The sequence below is a fragment of the Elaeis guineensis genome, chromosome 13 (assembly GCF_000442705.2).
Source record: "Elaeis guineensis isolate ETL-2024a chromosome 13, EG11, whole genome shotgun sequence".
Lineage (NCBI taxonomy): Eukaryota > Viridiplantae > Streptophyta > Magnoliopsida > Arecales > Arecaceae > Elaeis > Elaeis guineensis.
Genome location: NC_026005.2, coordinates 79348744 through 79357425, shown reverse-complemented (window position 1 = coordinate 79357425; position 8682 = coordinate 79348744).

The following is an 8682-nucleotide window of genomic DNA, read 5'->3' as shown; positions in this document are numbered from 1 at the left end:
TATAGATGATTCTTCATGACCCATAAGATTAAGACTCCTAATTTAAATAAGCTTTGAATCAGTCCATAACTTATCAAAGAACTCCTATATGAGAAAAGATTAGCGCCTAACTTGGCACTTACATGCACCCATGCCCACACCCATGTGGAATGGCCCACAACCAATACCATATCAAGTGCTGGTCAGTCATGGAGGTGAGAGAGTCTTAGTAAAAATAAACTTTAAAATCTCATCTAAAATTGGATTAATCTAAATTCAATTTGAAGCTGATTCGAAATAATTTCAAAAGACTGTCAATCATAAACTGCTTTAGGATTTAAAATCAAGTCTAACTTAAAATTTTAAATTTAATTAAATCTAATTAAATCAGATCTAATCTAAAATTAATTAGCACTTAAATTCAATCTCTCATAGACTTTTAGATCATAGATCAAAAACTGTTCATCTCCAAAATTGAACCTGAACCCATATATAGTGCTAGCTAAACATAATCAACTCTTCAATCTTATTTGATCCATAACTTAATTCTCAATTAAGTTAGTCTATATATTTAATCAAGTCAAGTACTTTCAGATTGGATATATAAATATAGATCAATATTTTTTTACGTCGTCTGATTTTTGTACGATACTCCATAGGTTCGAACACTAAATTGGTAGCACAGGAATCGTTTCTTATACTAATCAAAGATACCATCTAGCAATAATTTTCGATGTCTGAATAAATCAAATAATTATAAAAAAATATTTCAGAACCTATGCATATGGTTACCGCATAATTTATCCCTTTGATCCTGAATGCTCTAGGATGATCTAGAGTTAATTGTCAATCCTGAGTGTTTCAGCCACATTGTATTTTAACCTTTTAAATCCATCTCATGGATTATCCTGATAAAAGTTTTACTAAATTGAAATACAGTGATACATCAGCTCCTATAATTTTGAGGGATCAATCCTATCTTGATCCATCATAAACTTCACAAGTATTTGACTGTATCCAATAGCCTTCCATCTCTGTATTAGAAATCTAGATAATCGAGCATCAAAGTGCAGTGAATTGCTTGTAAGTCACTATGGTGATCTCAGATCTGAGAGATACTTATGCCCATATGCTACGTGAGTAGCTCTTGACAGCAGAGCGCTTAGCAAGTGAGTCACTTATTTAGTGATAATGTACTCCTATATTTCATCTGTATGCCATACCAGTATCACCACACTCCTTGATTAAGAAGACAACCAATCTATATGGCACACAAGGACCTCCACTCAATAACCATCATCATCCAGTAATGACGTATCATTTGATCGTGAATATATTTAAAAATTATACGATAAATCTTTCTTTATCGATTACTAATATAGTTCTAAGAACTTCATCACAACATAAGAGTTCTACAAAGAAGATACAACTTTATGATGAATAATATTAAAATAATTTTTATTTATCAATGAATAATTCATATACAAAAAGAACTCAATCGTCATACGATTAATTTTAGGGCACATTTCCTAACAGTTAACTTACCAAAATTGATGGCTTATCATAATGACTCTGAGATATCTCTCTGTGATCCTGTCGCATCCATCCATTAAAGATTATGGAAGGTCAGAAAAGGTGTAAGGCCACACCACCCCTAAAGCTTCTAATTATCAACTAATGGTATTAATGGGGACAGCTCCCACATACTATAAGAAGAAATCACTTATCAACTCAAATCAAAAGGGTCCAGTGTGGCGCTCAAAGACATAATTAGGAGCAAAAAGAACCTTTATGACCTTCTCTCTCTCTTCTTACAAATGCTCCCACCTCACCTATATAAAGAGGTAAATAGAGATCCTCTAGGTATGCCTCCTCTTCCTCTGATAAATATTCGCTCTTTTCTACCTGTTACAGAAAATCTGACTTGAGTGTCGGAGGATTTTCGTCGGACGTCACCTCACACTAGCACCTCTGGTATAGGATGAATTTCAGCCGCAACAACAATGATAGGTCCTAATAATTAAAAGTGAGTTAAACCCACAAGAAGTGACTAGATATTGCAAACTGATACACTAAATAACTTGGATAGGTAGCAAACTTATTGGCAGCTCCCTTATTTTATAATTTGGAAAAGCACTGTATTAATCAATTGTTTGGAACAGGCGAAGGCACTTTTAAGGTTGTACACGAAGGAAAAATACACTATTTGTGAATCAATGTTGATCAAGAGGGCTTGAGTTTGTAAGTACATTCAAGGTTTCTTGCTGATGTCAGTTGTTGTAATCAAGGATTAATATTTTATAAATGACATGAGCACCTCTTAACTGGGTTGACTGTATTGTGGTTTAGGTGGGAGCTACAGGTCTCTCAGTTTTGAAAAGCCTGTGGCAAGTCTATTGGCTTCATAAGCAACAGGAACGATTGCCACATCATGTGTTCTCTTGGCTTGAAGAGAGCCTTCTGAACAATTGGAAAATGGATTTGCTGACTTTCTTAAACAATTGGAACAAGCTGGATGGGATAAGCACCAGATCTATCTTAATGTGCCTAACGAACTCCTTATTTTTAGGAAATTAGATCCATTGAACTTTTCTGTGACAAGTAAATACTCTTGTGGCAACCCTGCATATGAATTCAATCACCACATTCAATACAACCGCTCAAAGAATAATAGTATTTCTAACCAATTGAATCCAATTTTCATAATATTTAGATCTATTATTGTGGAACCGTGTTTTGTCCCAGCTACCAAATATGTGGGTTGAAGTGAAAAAAGTGAAAGAAATAAAAAATAAAGACAAAGCACAGGTAGATGGTCTTGAGGGCATTGAAGAAGTTTGATATCATTGAAACCATTCCTGGGGTTGAAGAGAGAGTTCGCAATGCTATCCTATTCATAAGGAGAAGGATGGAGTGCCTGAGACGGAGAAAGGTTTCAAAGTAGATGGATCATTTTTTTTTTAATATGAGATGAAGCATTCTGTCTGTGAGTGGGATTGGATAGGGTCGTTAGTGGATCAGGTCTAACTAATCATATCTCGTTTGATCGTATGCATCAATCATAGCAGAAAAAGATAATATTTTTTAATTAAATAAGTGGAGCTAAATTTTTAAAAAATAATAATAAGTGGGATACTTATGAGAAGTTTCTCTGAAAGAGAGAGTCGGTGATACCATCTGAAAAAGGGTGGAGCGATGCGAGAAGGCTATTAGTAGATGATTTTTTTTTTAAATTTTTAACCTGAGGATTGTATTTTTTAATAAAATAATTGGAGCTAAATTTAGAAAACTAATAATAATAAGTGAAATAAGAAGTATCTCAAAAAGATAAAAATATCCAGCATTCTATAGCGATGGAAGGATTCATTTAAAAATCATGGGGCTATCGTCGTTGATAAGAAAAAACCAAGCCGCAAAGTAAAATTTCCAATTTATCCTTTGATTTTTCTAGGTACATATGCATTTATATGTAGAATTACCGTCAGATCTAGCTATCTTATCCAAAACATTAATTATTGTCAGTTAGAATTTTCGAAGAAACAAAGTGATTGAAATCCAAAAAAAATACATTAAAACAATTCAGAAAGTATAAAAATTAAAACTTAAAATTTTATAATTTAAAAATTATTTAAAAAATTTGATTTAATTTAGAAATTAGGAACATAATTTATTTTTTTTATTTTTAATATGAGATGAAGCGTTCTATTGGATTGAAGAGGCTTGGTAGATTAGGTTTAACTAATTATATCTCATTTGATCGTATCCAGCAATCAAATCCTAAATCATAAAATGCTAAATCTTAAAATCCTAATCCTGAACCGTGGACTCTGAACCTGAACCCTAAAACCTAAAATACTAAATCCTAAACCCTAAACTCTAAACTCTAAAATCCTAAACAATAAATCTTAAACTCCAAACCCTAAACCCTAAATCCTAAAACCATAAAATCCTAAACCCTAAAACCCTAAATCTCAAACCTCAAAACCCTAAACCCCAAAAACTAAACCCTAAACCCTAAAACCCTTAACCCTAAACCCTAAATCCCAAAACTCAAAATCTTAAGCCCTAAAACCCAAAACCCTATACCCTAAACCCTAAAACCCTAAAAGCCTAAATCCTAAACCCTAAAACCTAAAATCCTAAACCCTAAACCCTAATTTCTGATCATATATCACCCGCTGTGCCTCTATTTTGAGGATTGCCCTATACCATCTAAACCTGACAGAGGTATTAATTGCCTGTCCCTCTCATCCCATCATCCCATGGAAATCATAACAAGGAAAGAAGAAGAGAGGGGATGCACCTGCGCATCCTACTTCGACCCATGATGCCCCCATCCCTCGCATGCGTCCCACCCTACCTCAGCTATCGATTTTGTTTTTCACATGAAAGGACCTCCTACTTTGGCCACTTGGCTTCGTCCACCAATTGAGACTTCGACAGATGATCTCAACTTGGATGGTCGATATTTATCTCGATCGAGCCCTTTGCTACCAGTTCGAATGTGATATCTGGACATCGGGCATTGGACCAAGGGAAGCTCCAGCTCTGGTGTATTTTTTGAGAGTCTTTGGCCAATTCTTACTCCTAATCAATCTCAGAGCCATTCACTATTGAAACTCATTATACTGGGAAGATCAGCCCTTGCACGATCCTTCTAAGCTGTGCTGTCCCACATGGGGTTAAGTCGCTTCCATGTTCGACCTGAACCAGTGGGCTTCAGACTTTGACCTTTGGCCCCGACTCCAGCATTCACACTAAGCTCCCCATCTACTGGCGCATGATCAGCTCGAGGCCTATCTCTTTCGATATATAGCTCGGCTATCGTGCCTGATAACATATATCTGAAGTCTTCAAGCAGCTATCAAGTCAACTCACCAAAATTGACAGCTTATTATAATGACTTTGAGACATCTCCCTGTGATCCGATCACATCCACCCATTAAAGGTTATGGACGGTCAGGAAAGGAGTAAGGCCATGCCACACCCAAAGCTTCTAACTGTCAACTCATGGTATTAATAGGGATAGCTCCCACGTACTATAAGGAGACACCACTTATCAACTCAAATCAAAAGGATCAGGTGCAGCACTCAAAGACATAGTTAGGAGCAAAAAAGATCTTTATAACTTTCTTTCTCTTCCTACAAATGCTCCCACCTTACCTATATAAAATGATAAATAGGGATCCTCTAGGTACGCCTCCTCTTTATCTGATAAATGCTCACTCTTTTTCATTTGTTGTAGAAAATCTAACTTGAGTGCCGGAGGATCTTTACCAGATGTCACCTTGCTCCAACACTTCTGGTGTAGGATGGATTCCAGCCGCAATAATAATGTAGGTCCTAATAATTAAAAGGGAGTTAAACCCACAAGAAGTGACTAGATATTGCAAACTGATACACTAAATAAGTTAGATAGATAGCAAACTTATTTGCTGCTCCATTATATTACAATTTGGAAAAGCACTATCTTAATGAACTATTTGGAATAGGTGAAGGCACTTTTAATGTTGTACATGAAAGAAAAATACACTATTTGTGAACCAATGTGGATCAAGAGGGCTTCAGTTTGTAATTACATTCAAGGTTTCTCGCTGATGCTAGTTGTTGTAATCAAGGATAATGTTTTATAAATGATGTGAGCACCTCTTAACTAGGTTGATTGTATTGTGGTTTAGGTGGGAGCTACAGGTCTCTCAGTTTTGAAAAGCCGAGGGCAAGTCTATTGGCTTCATAAGCAATTGAAAAGATTGTCAGATCGTGTGTTCTCTTAGCTTGAGGAGAGCCTTCTGAACAATTGGAAGATGGATTTGCTAACTTTCTTAAATAATTGGAACAAGCTGGATGGGATAAGCACCAGATCTGTCTTAATATGCCTAATGGACTCTTTATTTTTAAGAAATTAGATCCATTGAACTTTTCTGTGACAAGTAAATACTCTTGTGGCTGCCCTGCATATGAATTCAATCATCACATTTAATATAACTGCTCAAAAAAATAATAGTATATCTAACCAATTGAATCCAAATTTCTATAATATTCAGATCTATTATTGTGAAACCTCATTTCGTCCCCTCTACCAAATATGTGGGTTGAAGTGAAAAAAAGTAAAAGAAATAAAAAATAAAGATAAAGCAAAGGTAGACGGTCATGAGGGCATTGAAGGAGCTTGATATCATTGAAACTATTCCTGGGGTTGAAAAAAGAGTTTGCAATGCTATCCTATTCATAAGGGTAAGGGTGGAGTGCTTGGGATAGAAAAAAGATTTCAAAGTAGGTGGATCATTTTTTTTAATATGAGATAAAGTATTCTATCCATGCAGGGGGATTGGATAGGCTCGATTGGTGGGTTAGGTTTGACTAACCATATCTCGTTGGATCTTACGCATCAATCATAGCAAAAAAAGATAACATTTTTTAATAAAATAAGTGGAACTAAATTTTTAAAAAATAATAATAAGTGGGATACTTATAAGAAGTTTCTCCGAAAGAGAGAGACAGCAATGCCATTTGGGAAAGGGTGGAGTGATGCGAGAAGGCTATTAGTAGGTGATTTTTTTTAAAAAAAAATTAACCTAAGGTTTGTACTTTTTTAATGAAACAACTAGAGCTAAATTTAGAAAATTAATAATAATAAGTGAAATAAGAAGTATCCCCGAAAGATAAAAATATCCAACATTTTACAGCAATGAAAGGATTCATCTACAAATCATGGGGTTGTCACTATCAATGAGAAAGAACCATGCTGTAGAGTAAAATTTTAAATTTATTATTTAATTTTTATGGATACATATGGACTAAAGCATCAGTTATTGTCGGTTAGAATTTTTGATAAAAGAAAGTGATCAAGATCTGAAAAAAATTATATTAAAATAATTGAAAAAAATATAAAAATTAAAATTTTAAATTTTAAAATTATTTTAAAAAATTTGATTTAATATAGAAATTAAGAATATAGTTTATTTTTTTTATTTTTAATATGAGATGAAGTGTTTTGTCGGATTGGAGGGGCTTGGTAGATCAGGTCTAAATAATTATATTTCGTTTGATTGTATGCAACAATCATAATAGAAAAGTATAATATTTTTTTAATAAAATAAGTGGAGCTAAATTTTTTAAAAAGATAATAAGTGGGATACTTATAAAAAGAAAAAGACAAGAGATAGTTGGCAATGCCGTCCGAGAAAGGATGGACTGTAGAGTGACGGGAGAAGACTATGAGTTGGTGGATTTTTTTTTTTAATTTTTAATATGAGGATTGGATATGGACACGCCGACCATACGCATCAATCATAACAGAAAATGATTATATTTTTTTAATGAGATAATTAGAGCTAAATTTAAAAAATTAATGATAATAAAAAAATTATCTATAGGTCTTTAGATTGATTTGAATTTACTTTTAAGTTTCTGAATTTTTCAAATGGAACAAAATCTTTTTAAACTGTTTAAAAAATTATTTTTAGATCCCTATCGTTCACAAGTTTGTAGCAGGTTTTCTTTTGGGAACCATGTAAAGGCTGCAAGTTATTTTTTTAAGCAAAAGCTGATTGTAAATTGTTATGTGTCTTGTAGTTATAGGATAGAATACTAAAAGGGCTCTCCTCTCAAGCCTTCAGCCCATGGGAGCATTGGCCCACTGGAAGGGCTGGACCTGAAATTTTGAGGTATCTACACATATAGGTTCCTTATGTCCTCGGGCTTTTGGGATTGCATCCTTGTATTTTGGAGCTTTCAAATACTTGTAAGAATGAAGGGTTTTGTATTGGGATTTTCTCGTTTTTGTAATTTTCTCCATCATTAGTGAAGCTTTTTCTGATCGTCTCCACCCGTGAGCATATATGAACCATGTTCTAAATCTATGTATTCTTCTCTTTCTTAGTTTTCTTTATTGTCTCCACATGTGCTTTCTATGTGCCATATAAATCATTAGATCTAGCTTAGGTGGTCATGTATAGGTTAAGTTGGACTGGCCCTAGTTCTTTGAGGTGTTAGAGGAACTGTCAAAGTGGCAGCACTGTGTTGCCATGATTTTAAAAGAAAAGATCAAAATCTCCTTCATCGATGTGACCCGTTAAATTTTCCTAGTCAAGGACAAAATCCAGCAATGTATATAATTTTTTTGTAGTATATAATGTCATGCCCCCGATCCGAGATTGTGAATCGAGGATCATGGCAACCACCGCATACTTATAGAATACTTTTCCCATAAGCATGCAAGGCATCTCATCATGATATCTTCACAAACAGTTAAATAAATTTTTCTTTATTCAATAATCAAACCTTGGTTCAAATAACAAATCAAAACTAAGTGTTCAAAAGAAAGTAACTGTCTGACAAAGTCAATACTAAAAAACAAAACTAAAGGTCTTGAATCAATTCTGAGAAAAATCCTAAATTAATGAGTTAACTCCATCTCTAATCGCTCTCCCAACCGAAATCCCGCATCATGCTAATTTTCTGGATCTGTAAGAAAAACATAAAACTTATCATGAGCTAAATAGCCCAGTAAGCAGTGTATACCTTTAACTGAATAATCAGGCAAATAATATTATGCATAACAAATCAATATGTAATTTCATGAAATCATATTCATACTGTCAATTATATATAAAAGTCAATTCATCATAATTTCTAATTATGCTTTTCTTCTTAAATTCATCAATTTCTTAAATTCTTCTTACCAACCATGACTATGACCAC